Source organism: Macaca fascicularis, chromosome 2 (genome assembly GCF_037993035.2).
Source record: "Macaca fascicularis isolate 582-1 chromosome 2, T2T-MFA8v1.1".
In the NCBI taxonomy this organism is placed as follows: domain Eukaryota; kingdom Metazoa; phylum Chordata; class Mammalia; order Primates; family Cercopithecidae; genus Macaca; species Macaca fascicularis.
The window spans coordinates 95,064,341-95,080,135 of NC_088376.1; positions in this window are offsets into that span (position 1 = coordinate 95,064,341).

Sequence of the window (15,795 nt, forward strand, 5' to 3'; positions counted from 1 at the left end):
GCATACTTTGGCTATTAAGTGTGATGTTAGCACTAGGTATTTCATAGATGCTATTTATCAGGTTGATAATGTTCCTCCTATTCCTAAATTTCTGAGAATTTTTCAAGAAAGGGATGTTAGATTTTATTTAATTTTTTTCTGTATATATTGGGATGATTACATGGTTTTTCATTTTGATCTGTTAATATTGTGACTCGTATTAATTTTTAAATATGAAATCAACCTGCATTTCGGGGAGAATACCACTCATTCATGATTTAGGGTCATTTTTATATATTGCTGGACTGTTTTTGTAAAATTGTGTTATGAATTTTTGTATATGTGCTTGTGACTGACATTCATCTGTCATGTTCCTTCTTTTTTAACAGCTTTGTCTGGAAGTAATACTGACCTCAGGAATTAATTGGAAAGTACTTCTTACTCTTCAATTTTATTTTATTTTATTTTATTTATTTTTATTATTATTATACTTTAAGTTCTAGGGTACATGTGCATAACGTGCAGGTTTGTTACATATGTATACTTGTGCCATGTTGGTGTGCTGCACGCTCTTCAATTTTTTTAGAGGGATATGCCAAAATTTGTATTACTTCCTAAATGTTTTATAAAATTCCTTTGTGAAAACGTGTAGGTCTCGGGGGTTGGGGGCGGGTTTCTTTGTGGGAAGATTTTAAGTATAAATTCAATGTATTTAATAGATATAGGGCTATTGAGGTTATCCATTTCTCCTTGAGTGAGCTTTGCTAGGTGTATGAGATAGGAAGAAAACTGTTTCTCCCACTCTTACCCTCAAGACTCAATACAAAATATATGTCTTCTGGTCACCAAGATGCGTGGGATTTCTTTCCACCAACAACCAGTTCTATAGTGAACACCAATTAGGTATCCCATAATTCAATTCAATTCTGACACTATTTACCTGGAGTTAGAGTTTGATCCCACAAGTTAAGGGCTCCACCCCACAAGACTGCCTGTCACTTCAGACACCAATTGAAAGTAGCAGGTTGTCACCTATACTTCTGACTGACTGGCTACAGATTGGGATTCCCACTATACCCTCCTTGGGTTCTATTAATTTGCTAGGAAGGCTTACAGAACTCAGGGCAACACTTACTTACATTTGCTGGTTTATTATGAAGGATAATACAAAAAATACAGATGAACAGCCAGATGGAAGAGACACACAGAGCAAGGTATAAGAGAAGGGGTAAGGCGCTTCCATGCCCCCGCTGGGATCGTCACCTTCCCAGTACCTCCACATGCTCAGCAACCCAGAAGCTCTCTAAACGTGTCCTTTTGGGTTTTAATGGGGCTTCCTTATGTAGGGATGACTGATTAAATCACTGGCCATTGGTTATCTACTTAACCTTCAGCCCCTCTTCCCTCCCCGGAGGTAGTGGGGAGGGGCTGAAAGTTCCAACCCTCTAATTACATGTTTGGTTCCCCTAGCAACCAATTCCCATCCTGAGGCAATCCAGGGTCCCACCAAGAATATCCTCATTAGGACAAAAGGTACGCCTCTTACCCTGGAAATTCCAAGAGATTTAGGAACTCTGTTTCAGGAACCAGGGTCAAAGACCAAATATTAAAACAAAAGATTATCCTAGAACTCTTATATATAAGGATTTTAGGAGCTGTGTCTTAGAAACTGGGACAGAGACCAAAGAAATATTATTGTATCACACTATCACAGTTTATTATTTTCAAAAAAAGTTGTTTTCTGGCTGGTACAGTGGCTCATGCCTATAATCCAAGCACTTTGGGAGGCCAAGGTGGGAGGGTCACTTGAGGCCAGAAGTTCAAGTCCAGCCTGGACAACACAGGGAGACCCTATCACTATTAAAATTTCTTAAAAATTAGCTGGGCATGGTGGCACATGCCTGTAGTCCCAGCTACTTGGGAGGCTGAAGCAGAAGGATTGCTTGAGCCTGGGAGGTCGAGACTGTAGTGAGCTGCGATCACGCCACAGCACTCTAGCCTGGGTGACAAAGCCAGACCCTGTGTCTAAAAAAAAGAAAAGAAGGCAGGGTGCGGTGACTCACGCCTGTAATCCCAGCACTTTGGGAGGCCGAAGCGGGTGGACCACGAGGTCAGGAGATCGAGACCATCCTGGCTAACATGGTGAAACCTCATCTCTACTAAAAAAATGCAAAAAAATTAGCCGGCATGGTGGTGGGGACCTGTAGTCCCAGCTGCTTGGGAGGCTGAGGCAGGAGAATGATGTGAACCTGGGAGGCAGAGCTTGCAGTGAGCTGAGATCGCGCCACTGCATTCCAGCCTGGGCAACAGAGTGAGACTCCGTCTCTAAAAAAAAAAAAAAGAAGAGAAAAAATAAGTTTTTTCTTTCAACTAAGTTGTTGGATTTATTAGCATAAAGCTGTTCATAACAATCCCTTATTTGTCTTACAATATCTGTAGTATAGGTAGTGATGTCACTTCTTTTATTACTAATGTTAATAATTTGTATTTTCTCTCTTATTTCCCTGATAATATTAATAATTTGTGTTTTCTCTCTTTTTTCCCTGATAAGTCTGGTTGGAGGTTAATCAATTCTATTCATGTTTTCAAAAACAACAAAATTTCATTTCATCGAGTTCCTTCATTGTTCTTATATTTTCTGTTTTATTCATTTCTACTTGATCTTTATTATTTTCTTCCTTCTACTTAACTTGTGTTTTATTTGCTCCTCTTTTAACAGTTTTTAAAGGTGGAAGTTGCCTGCATAATCCCAGCACTTTAGGAGGCCGAGGTGAGAGGGTCACCTGAGGTCAGGAGCTTGAGATTAGCCTGGCCAACATGGTGAAACCCCGTCTGTACTAAAAATACAAAAATTAGCCAGATGTGGTGGTAGGCACCTGTAATCCCAGCTACTTGGGAGGCTGAGGCAGGAGAATCGCTTGAACCCGGGAGGTGGAGGTTGCAGTGACCTGAGATTGCGCCATTGCACTACAGCCTGGGCAACAGAGTGAGATTCTATCCTGAAAAAAAAAAAAAAGAAAAGAAAAAGAAAGATGGAAGTTGAGGCCAGTGGTTTAAAATCTTTCTTCCTCTCTAATAAACAGGTTTACTGTTATGAACTTTCCTCTAATTACTACTTTAGCTGGATCCCACAAGTTTTAATATGTTTTCATTTTCACATAATTAGAAATACTTCCTAATTGCCTTCTGCTATCTCCTTGACTCATGGTTATTTAAAATAGCATTATTTCATTTTCAAACACATAGTTTTCTAGATATCTTTCTTTTATTGATTTTTAATTCCACTGTGGTTGAAAACATAATTATAGGATTTAGCTCTTATAAATTTATTGAGATTTGTTTTTTGACCAAGACTGTGGTTGGTTACATTAGTTTCCAGAACTGATGTAATGAAGTGCCACAGACTGGGTAGCTTAAACCACAGACATTTGCTTTCTTATAATTCTGGAGACTAGACATGTGACATCAAAGTGTCAGCTGGGTTGGTTATTTCTTTCCTTTTTTTTTTTTTTTTTTTTTTTTTGAGACAGTCTCTTTCTGTCACCCAGGCTGGGGTGCAGTGGTGCAATCTCGGCTCATTGCAACTTCCACCTCCCAGGCTCAAGCGATTCTCCTGCCTCAGCCTCCCGAGTAGCTGGGATTACAGGTGCCATCACTGCACCTGGCTAATTTTTGTATTTTTAGTAGAGACGGGGGTTTCACCATGTTGGCCAGGTTGATCTCGAACTCCTGACCTCAGGTAATCTGCCCACCTTGGCCTCCCGAAGTACTGGGATTATAGGCATGAGCCACTATGCCCGGCCCAGGTTAGTTCTTTCTAAGGCCTCTCTCCTTGGCTAGTAGACACCTTTGTCTCACATGGTCATCCCTCTGTGCATGCCTGTCTGTCCTCATCTCCTCTTCTTATAAGGACATTAGTCATGTAGGATTAGTGTCTACTCTTTGAACTCATTTTACCTCTTAAAGACCCTATCTCCAAATATAGTCATATTCTGAGATACTTGGGGTTAAGACTTGTATTAGTTCATTTTCATGCTGCTGATAAAGACATACCTGAGACTGGGAAGAAAAAGAGGTTTAATTGGACGTACAATTCCACATGGCTGGGGAGGCCTCAGAATCATGGTGGGAGGCGAAAGGGACTTTTTACATGGTGGTGGCAAGAGAAAATGAGGAAGAAGCAAAAGTGGAAACCCCTGATAAACCCATCAGATCTCATGAGACTTATTCCCTATCATAAGAATAGCACGGGAAAGACCATGAATAAATTACCTCTCCCTGTGTTCCCCCAACAATATGTGGAGATTCTGGGAGATACAATTCGAATTGAGATTTGGGTGGGAACACAGCCAAACCATATCATTCTGCCCCTGGTCCCTCCAAATCTCCTGTCCTCACATTTCAAAACCAATCATGTCTTTCCAACAGTCCCCCAAAGTCTTAACTCATTTCAGCATTAACCTAAAAGTCCACAGTCCAAAGTCTCATCTGAGACAAGGCCTTCTGCCTATGAGCCTGTGAAATCAAAAGCAAGCTAGTTACTTCCTAGATACAGTGGAGGTACAGGTATTGGGTAAATAAAGCCATTCCAAATGGGAGAAATTGGCCAAAGCAAAGGGGTTGCAGGGCCCATGCAAGTCTGAAATCCAGTGAGACAGTCAAATTTTAAAGCTCCGAAATGATCTCCTTTGACTCCAGGTCTCACATCCAGGTCACGCTGATGCAAAAGGTAGGTTTCCATGGTCTTGGGCAGCTCCACCCCTGTGGAGGTACAGCCTCCCTCCAGGCTGCTTTCATGGACTGGTGTTGAGTGCAGCTTTTCCAGGTGCACAGTGCAAGCTATCAGTGGATCTACCATTCTGGGGTTTGGAGGACGATGGCCCTCTTTTCACAGCTGCACTAGGCAGTGCCCCGATAGGGACTCTGTGTGGGGGTTTTGATCCCACATTTCCCTTCTACACTGCCCTAAGAGGTTCTCCATGAGGGCCCCGCCTTTGCAGCAAACTTTTGCCTGGGCATCCAGGCATTTCCATACATCTTCTGAAATCTAGGCAGAGGTTCCCAAACCTTAATTTTTGACTTCTGTGCACCCGCAGGCTCAACACCACATGGAAGCTGCCAAGACTTGGGGCTTTCACCCTCTGAAGCCACAGCCCAAGCTATACAATGGCCCCTTTCGGCCATAGCTGGAGCAGCTGGGACACAGAGCACCAAGTCCCTAGGCTGCGCACAGCACGGGGACCCTGGGCCTGGCCCACAAAACCCCTTTTTCCTCCTGGGCCTCCAGGCCTGTGATGGGACAGGCTGCAGTGAAGGTCTCTGACATGGCCTGGAGACATTTCCCCATGGTCTTGGGGATTCACATTAGGCTTCTTGCTACTTATACAAATTTCTGCAGCCAGCTTGAATTTCTCCCCAGAAAATGGGTTTTTCTTTTCTGTCACATAATGAGGCTGCAAATAACTTTTATGCTCTGCTTCTGTCATAAAACTGAATGCCTTTAACAGCACCCAAATCACCTCTTGAATGTTTTGCTGCTTAGAAATTTTTTCCGCCAGATACCCTAAATCATCTCGCAAGTTCAAAGTTCCACAAGTTTCTAGGGTAGGGGCAAAATGCTGCCAGTCTCTTTGCTAAAACGTAACAAGAGGCACCTTTGCTCCAGTTCCCAAGAAGTTCCTCGTCTCCATCTGAGACCACCTCAGCCTGGATCTTAATGTCCATATTGCTATCAGCATTTTGGGCAAAACCATTCAACAAGTCTCTAGGAAGTTCCAAACTTTCCCACATTTTCCTGTCTTCTTCTGAGCCCTTCAAACTGTTTCAATCTCTGCCTGTTACCCGATTCCAAAGTTGTTCCACATTTTCAGGTATCTTCACAAAATCCCACTCTACTGGTAGCAGTTTACTGTATTAGTCCATTTTCACACTGTGGATAAAGACATACCTGAGACTGGGAAGGAAAAGAGGTTTAATTGGGTTTACAGTTCCACATGGCTGGGGAGGCCTCAGAATCATGGCGAGAGGTGAAAGGCACTTCTTACATGGTGGTGGCAAGAGAAAATGAGGAAGAAGCAAAAGCGGAAACCCCTGATAAACCCATCAGATCTCATGAGACTTATTCACTATCACGAGAATAGCATGGGAAAGACTGGCCCCCATGATTCAATTACCTACCCCTGGGTCCCTCCCATAACACATGGGAATTCTGGGAGATACAATTTAAGTTGAGATTTGGGTAGAGACACAGTCAAACCATATCAAGACTTCTACATATGAATTTTGGAGGGACACAATTTAACTCATAATAGTGGGCTGTTTTGTTAAATATCTGTGTGCATTTGAGAAGAATGTGTGTATTCTTTCATTGTTGGATTCAGGGACCTATAAATGTTAATTAGGTTAAACTAATTGATAGTATGGTTCAAGAACAAATGGTATCAACTTAGGATGGTTTAACTTATGATTTTTCAACTTTACGATGTTGTGAAGTCTGTATGCATTCAGTAGAAACTATACTTTGAATTTTTCTCTTTTCCCAAGTTACTACTATGAGATCAGATACTCTCTCACGATTCTGGGCAGTGGCAGCAAGCCTCAGCTTCCAGTCAGCCACTCAATCCCAGGGGTAAACGACTGATACAGCCATTCTGTTTTTCATTTTTAGCAAAGTACTCAATATATTACATGATGCACTCAACACTTTATTATAAAACAAGTTTTGTATTAGATGATTTGCCCAGCTGTAGGCTAACGTAAGTGTTCCGAGCACATTTAAGGTAGGTTATACTATGCTATGATGTTTGGTAGGTAAGGTAAATTTAATGCATTTTCGACTTAGAATATTTTCAGCCTCCCAAATAGCTGGGACCACGGGTGTGTGACACCATGTGTGGCTAATTTTTTGTAGAGACAAGATCTCACTATGTTGCCCAAGTTGCCCTCAAAATCCTGACCTCAAGTGATCCTTCCACTTTGGTCTCCCAAAGTGCGATTACAGGTGTGACTCACCACACCCGGCCGTGTTGTCATACATTTTAATTCTTTATAAATTAGAAACTTCATAACATATTGTTCTTATTTAAAATTTAAAAAATTATCTTTAAATATACATAATATATATAAATATGTATATAATCTATAAATATATAATATAGTAATATATAACATAAATATATAATGTGTTATATTATATATATAATATATATAAATTATTTATATATATAAAATATATATAACATATATTTATGTTATATATTACTATATTATATATTTATGTTATATATTTATATAATATTTATTTATATATAAATATATAAACATATATAAATATATAAACATATATTTATATATTATATTTATATATATTTATTATATATTTATATATAATATGTATTTATATAATATAATAAATATATAATATCTATTATATATTATATATTTATTATATTATAATAGATATTATATATTTATTATATAATATATATTTATAATATATAATGTATAAATATATAATATATAAATATATAAAATATATATTTATAAATATATGATATATAAGTCATATGTATATGTTAATATAAATATATAACATATAGTTCTATATAAATATATATTTATATGTTATATATATTTATATATTTTTATATAATATAAATATAAATATATAATACATATAAATATATATATGGGAGAAAAGCTTTTATACTTACGTGATTACCCTTTCTTGCAGTCTTTATTACTTTGTTTAGATCCTTGGGATTTTTGTTGCTATGGTGACCTTAAGTATACCAGGCACTTCAAATCTTACCTTGTGTTTAGGATACGGACTTGTTTGCCCAGGGGTTTTCCCTAATGTCTGCTCCATCTTCAATTTTGGGTCTTCTCTGCTGTCTGTCAGTTTCTCTCTCCATACACTTGTAGCTCTCCCAGGAGTATTCCATCGTTAATCGTTAGTCAGTGCTTGTTAGCGGGGCGGTGGGGACAGAGAGGTGAGGTGCTTGGTTGTGATTCTCAGTTCTGATTCCTGCAGGTACTGTGTCCCTGGGTCTTGAAGGGTATGACCAAGTGTCTCTGTCCCTCCCCACAACAGCAGTTTTGGGCTCAGCACATATTCCTGCCCCTTCCCCAGAATCAGAGGGATTTTGTTGTTGTTGTTGTTTTAGTTTTTAAGTTTTTGTTACTTTTCTCCAGCTGTGTTGGATGTACCAGCCCCCTGGAGTGGCAGTGTTTGTTACCCTTCCTCTAGGCTTTTAAGGCCTTTGTAGGAGAGATGGGGCAATAGCATTTGAAAGTGGTTTTGTGTCTCTCTTGTAGCAACTGATATTCTCCGCCCCCAGATCTATGCCCGGAAGGATGCTTTCTCAGGACTTTTGTTGGTCTTTTTTTTTTGTTAGTGCTCAGTGAGATACTTTGAGAAAAGTCTGCAAGTGGATGCAAATTTTCCTTATTATCTGTGGCTCTTGGGGTTTCTATTTTCTCTTGCAAACCTACACCAGACCATTAAAGATTTTAGCTTAATTCTTCCTTCCAGTAGTATGGCTGTACCTGCCACAGGTAAGCAAGTGCTTGAGTCTCATCTCTCTGTGAATGGGAATCTCTCATCTCTCTGAGAATGGGAATTGATTCTCATCTCTCCAAGAATGGGAATTCTCACACTTGCAAGGTGCTTTCTAGCTTTCTACATCTCAAGCAGAAGATACGATTTTTAACAATGCATAAAGTTCCATTGTGCGTCAGTACAGTACTAGCCAGCTTTTTATTATTTGATATTATATTTGTGATCTATTATTGCTTAGCAAACTATCCCTAAACTCAGCAGCTTAAAACAATTATTATCTCATAGTCCTCTGGTAATGAATTCAAGAGTGTCTTAGCTGGGGTGTTCTGACTCTGGGTCTCTCATGAGGCTTCAGTGAAGATATCAGCTGGAGTCGAAATCATGTGAAGACTTGACTAGCGCTGGAGAATCCACTTTCAAGCTGGCTCATTCACATGGCTGTTGGCAGGAGGCTTCAGTTCCTGCCACGTGGGTCTCTCCATAGTATTGCTTGAGCGTCCTCTCAACATGGCAACTGGCTTATTCCCCAGTGAGTAATCCAGGAGAGAGAACAAGGAGGAAGTCAAAACACCTTTTATAACCCAGTCTTAAAAGTCTGTTGGCATCACTTCCACTATATTCTTCCTATTTGTTAGAATCACACTTATAGGGCAGGTAATTTGACTCTCCTTTTTGAAGGGAGGAGTATCAATTTGAGGATAAATTTTGATACTACCACAGACATTTAAGTTGCACCCCCAAACTTGTTTTTCTATGGAAAAGTAATGTTAAAATGAACACCTGTACATACATATTTTTGTTCATTTGTATACCATTAAAATATGTTTCTAGAAGTGAAATCATTAGATCAAACTATAAACATATTTTAAAATTTTGATAGTATTGAAAATTTTCTTCTAAAAAGCTAACACTAATTTATACTCTCACCAACAGTGTATAATAGTTCTGGTTTTTCTTTTTTAAAAAAATTTATTTATTATGTTTTTTGAGACGGAGTTTCACTCTTGTAGCCCAGGCTGGAGTGCAGTGGCGTGATCTCTGCTCACTGCAACCTCCGCCTCCCAGATTCAAGTGATTCTCCTGCCTCAGCCTCTCAAGTGGCTGGGATTATAGGCATTCACCACCACGCCCCGCTAATTTTTGTATTTTTAGTAGAGACAGGGTTTCACTATTTTGGCCAGGCTGGTCTCAAACTCCTGACCTCAGAGGATCCACCCATCTCAGCCTCCCAAAGTGCTGGGATTACAGGTGTGAGCCACTGCACCCAGCTTGGTTTTTCTTTTTAATTAAAATTTTTATTTACTTATTTATTTTTTTTGTAGAGACTAGATCTTGCTATGTTGCCTAGGCTGGTCTCAAACTCCCAGCCTCAAGCAATCCTCCCAGCTTGGTCTCTCAAAGTGCTGGAATGACAGGCATGAGCCACCATGCCCAACCTCAGTTCTAGTTTTTCTATATTCTCTTCAATGCTGTGTATTATCAATTTTAAATATTGTACAATCAGATAGTGAAAAAGATACCTCATTGTTTTCATATGTTTATTGGATTTCGAATTTCTTTTCCTGTATATAGTCATGTCTTGCCCATTTAAAAATTGTTATTGATTCGTAACAGTTATTTATATTTCAAGGAAATTAGTCTATTGTCATATGTTTTGAAAATGTATCTTTTGAATTTTTACATGTTTTTTCTTCCTATATGTAAGATTTTGCTTCTGACATACCTTACTTATTAAGATTTTCCTTTGTAGCTTCTGGTTTTAGTTTTTGCTTGGAAAGATTTTTCTCAAGATTAATTTTTAAATGTTTTGACGTTCATAATTTCTTTAAGTCACATCTTTAAATAACATGAATTATCTTAAGGGCTGCGGTAAAACCTATTCTTATCATTTTCAATACTGCTAGCCAGTGGTCCTCAAACCATTTTCATGTATAATTTATCTTTTTTATTCAGAACTAATTTGAAATGTATTTTTTTGTACTCTAAATTCTGAGATGTATTTGGGTCCATTTAAAGATTCTCTGTTCCTTTTATGTTTGTTTATCCCTATAATATGTGTCTTCTGGAAAATTAAAAAATTGTATAAATCTGTAATTTTTGCTACTTTAATAGCCATATATGAAAGTTTCTTTATATGTAAAATCTGCTGTCAGATTAAAGATGCAAGTGATACATATTTTATAGATAATTTGTGAAACTATGTTTTATAAAGCTTTCTGTCTTCACATTATGACATGGAACCAGAACTCAAGAGGTACTTGATACATATAGGCTGAGTAAGCAAATGCTAGTGTGATGCTGATACTGGCCCAGGAGTTGGAAGACCTGGATTCCAGTCGCCGCCTTCCTGCAGGCTGGCTGGGTGACACTGATACATGGTAATAAAGTTTAGGTAGGGCAATGTCCTCCTAGCTAGGTTCCCAACTCCCTTATGGGTTAGCATGGCCATGCAACAAAGCTTTCACCAAAAGAGTAGAAGAGAAGGTGTTATGTACCATGTGCAGGATGGGCTTTAAAACTTTGCTTATGCAAACTTCCAAACTCTTTCCCATTCTTCACAGCTGGTAATCAGATATTTCTGAGATGTACTTTTGACTGTGGCCAATGTTGATTAGAGACAAAGACAGCGTTCTAGGGCAGTGGAAAATGAAATGCAAGGAACCTGGGACCCCAAATGGCTGTGCAAAGCAGAGCAGCCTGCATACCCAGCCTGGACTGACTTACAAGACAGAAATATTCTTTAAATCACTGTATTATTGGATCTCTTTGTTATAGCACCTTAGCCTTTTCCCTTAGGAATACACATGGGACATTATATTCCACAAACAGAAAGGTTCTGTGGCCAAATACGTTTAGGAAATGGTGAGTTTAATAAAACGATACAGGCTTCCTTTTTGTAGAAGTTTTCAGATTCTTTAATCTACTAATTGAGATCGACCAAGAGAGGGACAGAATATGTGGTATTTAAAAGTGCATTTGCAGCCATGTGCAGTGGCTCACACCTGTAATCCCAGCACTTTGGGAGGCCGAGGCAGGCGGATCATGAGGTCAGGAGTTCGCGACCATCCTGGCCAACATGATGAAGTCCCATCTACTAAAAATACAAAAATTAGCCAGGTGTGGTGGCGTGCACCTGTAGTCCCAGCTACTCGGAAGACTGGGGCAGAAGAATCGCTTGAACCTGGGAGGCGGAGGTTGCAGTGAGCCAAGATCATACCACTGCACTCCAACCTGGCGACAGAGCAAGACTCTATTCAAAAAAAAAAAAGCATTTGCTCTTAATTTTTTTTTCTGCTTGGCATGTTATGGGGTTAATTCATTGAACTCTTACACTCTTCTGCATATTCTGCAAAATATACTCTGGGAAGGCTGGTTTAGAGGATCTCTAACTTTTCTAATATTTCATAATGCATGGCTGATGTTTAATATGAACTCAGACTCCCACCAGATGTTACAGATCTGGGTCTGCTTTTAGTTCAAATGCTTCAGCCAGGGCACTTTATCCTGAGGCTACAGCATTTCCCAATCGTCAGCAATATTGTGAAATCTGAGTTCCTCTGGTGGACAACAGGCAACATCATATAGCCATGGAGTATCTGAACAACTTCTAAGTGTGAGGGATTTCATCTGGTGGTTTTGGATTCTCTTCCATTTATACTTAAATAAGGTGACATAAATTTCACTCAGAGAAAAGCCACTCTTTTTTCCCCCGTTTTTAAGAAGTCTAAAAATGCACAACTATTTCCTGAATGAGCAGTGCAACCAGGTGTAGAATAGGGAACGTCGTGTCTGCTGGGAACAGACGGTTCCTGGCACAGCTTTATGAAAATTATCCCACGATTCCTGTCCCACCATGGGCTCAGTGGGGAGTCTGATTCTCTGAGCCCCAAAGGGTAGCTTTTTCCCAGACGACACCAGCAAGCAGAGCAGCAGCTCGGGGCTTTGACATGGAGGCTGGAGTGAAAGGTCAAATTGGACCATCCTGGATCACTGGAGGACAATAGCCCAGGAACCTCCGGCAAAGACTGGCATTGGAATGACTCCCCTGGTCACCCACCTGTGGCATGACATTTGCAAACAGGGTCTTCCTATGAGGCTTGTGAGGTTTGGCCCAATTTGCATTCTGCTAGAATTATTAAGTGTGGACATCTTCATAGATTCAGAAAAGGGCTGAGATCCAAAGGACTGAGAATGCTTTGGGGGGTGTTTCCATAGTGAGTGGCTGGCTATTCAACAGACAAATGTTTGAGAGGATACAATGATGTGTTTCCTGAGGCAAGTGGTCAGAACCCAACAGACTCTTCTGTTCAGCTAAGATGTGAAACCATCTGAGTTCTTACATGTTCTCACAGAGAAATGGATTATCATAGGGAAATGGATATATTGTGATAGACACGATAAACAGAGAACTCTGCTGGGAAACACACACACACACATCAAGACGGAATGCATGGACGTGTATTATAAAAAGCATAAAAATACACAACTACAGATTGTGTAGGACTATATTTTCTTTCGACTTGAGACATATGTTTATTGCTATGAATGCTGCGAAGGGCTCTACGTGCTTCAAAAAATCCCAATCTGTTGCATTCGTAAGCCTGGGTTGGATCTAAAGCAGCTTCCCACTTTGGGAAAGGCATCCCCACGACCTTTCCATGGCTGCTGAATGCAGCTGGAGGCAGTCACAGTTAGTGATGTCCGGAGCCCACTCCCCACTGTGCTGGTCTGCAGAACTTCTGCATGCCATTCCTGCAAGCAGGTCTCTGCCCCGCTCTCCTCCACCTGCCTGCTCTCCTCCACCTCCCTGCTTTCCTCTACCTCCCTTGTCAGTTGAAGTCTGTGCTTCACAGCTTTCTGGTCTCAACCTTCCTCCATCCCTACAGTTATTTAAGAAGCAGGAATCAAAAGGTGAAGGAGAGGGCACAACTCACCTCCGATGGACAAGTGTAAAGTGAGAGATGGATAAAACCAAGAAGGAGCTTAAGATATCCAGAAATGTACACTGCGTTTGGAAAAGTAAGGTCAGGAGAAGCATGGGACTCCTGAGGTTGCTCCCTACTATCTTGCAGACTTGCTGCAGGACCAAATGAAGCAGGATCTGTCAAGCACCAGGTCAGCCCTTAAGCTTAGTGCCTTTCTGAACCTGTGACCCAGCAGTCCCCATCAACTTGTCCCACCTGCCATGCACAGCTCCTCCATGCCCCTGCACCTGAGCTCATGCTGTTCCCTCCACCAGGGTGCCCTTCTCCTTCTCCACTGGGAGAAGACACTTGCCTGTAAGACCCAGTTCCAATGTCACCCCTTCCTGACTGTATCAGGAAGAGTCAGTGATGGTGTTCTGTGCTCCCAGAGAATTTGCCACATCGTGTTGTGATTCTGTTTCCACATCTGTCTCCCCAACTGGACTGAAAGCTTCACTCATCTTCATACCTCCCTGGTATCTACCTGGTGCCAGACCCATCCTCAGGGCACAGGAGTGCTCAAGAAATAGGCGTTGAATAAAACGAGTGTATCCATCCATCCATGCATCCATCCATCCATCCATCCAGACGTACATACATATGTAAACATTCTGATGGTCAAATGGAACAATGTGGGCTGAAGAATAATGCAGGTAGAAGAACCTAAGATTACAGATTCTCGATTTGGGAGGAACTTTATTTTATTGTGCAAACAGTCTACGCATTTGAAACACATTCTATCAAGAAAAACACTGTGTTCTTAGGAAAGGAGTGGGAGACGGTGGTCCCACAAAACAGCGTAAAGTTCTAAAGAATTTGAGAGGAACACTCTGTGGGATCCTGTTCCATGGGCACCTTTCTAAGAGTCTGTCCCTCAGGCTCTGCCCCTTTTTGGCCACGTCATCAAAGGGCTTCTTTATGAACAAAGTGAGACACATTATTTTTGTTTTCTTGAATTCTAAAGTGATTGTCTTGTGTCTCCTGGGGGAGACTTCTGTGAGGCGTGGCCCACTCTATTCCAGAAACAAACCAGGAGACTCATCCCAATCCCATATCCCGAGAAAATGTGAAATCAAATCACCCCTAACAATTCCAAAACTAACGGAATCCTAACGTAACTCTAACTCTATGTAACTCTAAAGCTGAGTGTGCTGGTAATTAAGCTTCCAGCCCACCCTTCCGTGATGCAGGACTACCACGGGCTCCTTCCTGTGTGCACCCCACCCCCGCCCCCACCGTCAGCATCCCGTCTCCACTCTGAGAGTGACAGCTGGTTCTAGCAGAGGCAGTTGGTTCCAGCTTGCTATTTTCCCAGCACTCCCATAACCGGCCTGATGATGCCCACTCAGAGACAGCAGCATGGGCTGGCCATGTCCCCTCCCCAGAATTCTGCATCCAGCTCCTGGACCTTGGGCTCTGAGCCCTTGGGCCACATGTACCATTGGTAGTGCCTCCTCCTCAGAGGACTAACCCCCAGCCCTAGGGCTATGTTCACATTTCTGAGTTTTGATATTTTCAACCTCTTCTCTTTATTGTATGAGTCCTTGGGCTGGGAGCTTGTAGTCAAAATCTTCATGATATCTCATTATCACTACTTTTTTTTTTTTTTTTTTTATCTCTGCTAGCTGGATAACAATTATTTATATTAAATTCTCTCTGTTGAAATAACTGATATAGTGTCTCTTGATTGAAACCTGACTAGTAGATTAAGAATTCTAACTCTAAATAATTCTGAGGGCCGGGTGCGGTGGCTCACGCCTGTAATCCTAGTACTTTGGGAGGCCAGCGCAGGTGGATCACCTGAGGTCAGGAGTTGGAGACCAGCCTGGCCAACATGGCGAAACCGGGTCAGGAGATCGAGACCATCCTGGCTAACATGGTGAAATCCCGTCTTTACTAAAAAACAAAACAAAACCAAACAAAATTAGCCAGACGTAATGGCGGGCGCCTGTAGTCCCCCAGCTATTCCAGAGGCTGAGGCAGGAGAATGGCGTAAACCCGGGAGGCGGAGCTTGCAGTGAGCTGAGATTGCACCACTGCACTCCAGCCTGGGCGACAGAGAGAGACTCTGTCTCAAAAATAAATAAATAAATAAATAAGTAAATAAATAAATAAATAAATAATTAGCCGGGCATGATGGCACACTCCTGTAATCCCAGCTACTTGGGAGGCTGAGGTAGGAGAACTGCTTGAACGCAGGAGGCGGAGGTTGCAGTGAGCCAAGATTGCGCCACTGTACTCCAGCCTGGGTGACAAGAGCAAAACTCCATCAAAAAAAAAAAAAGAAAAAAA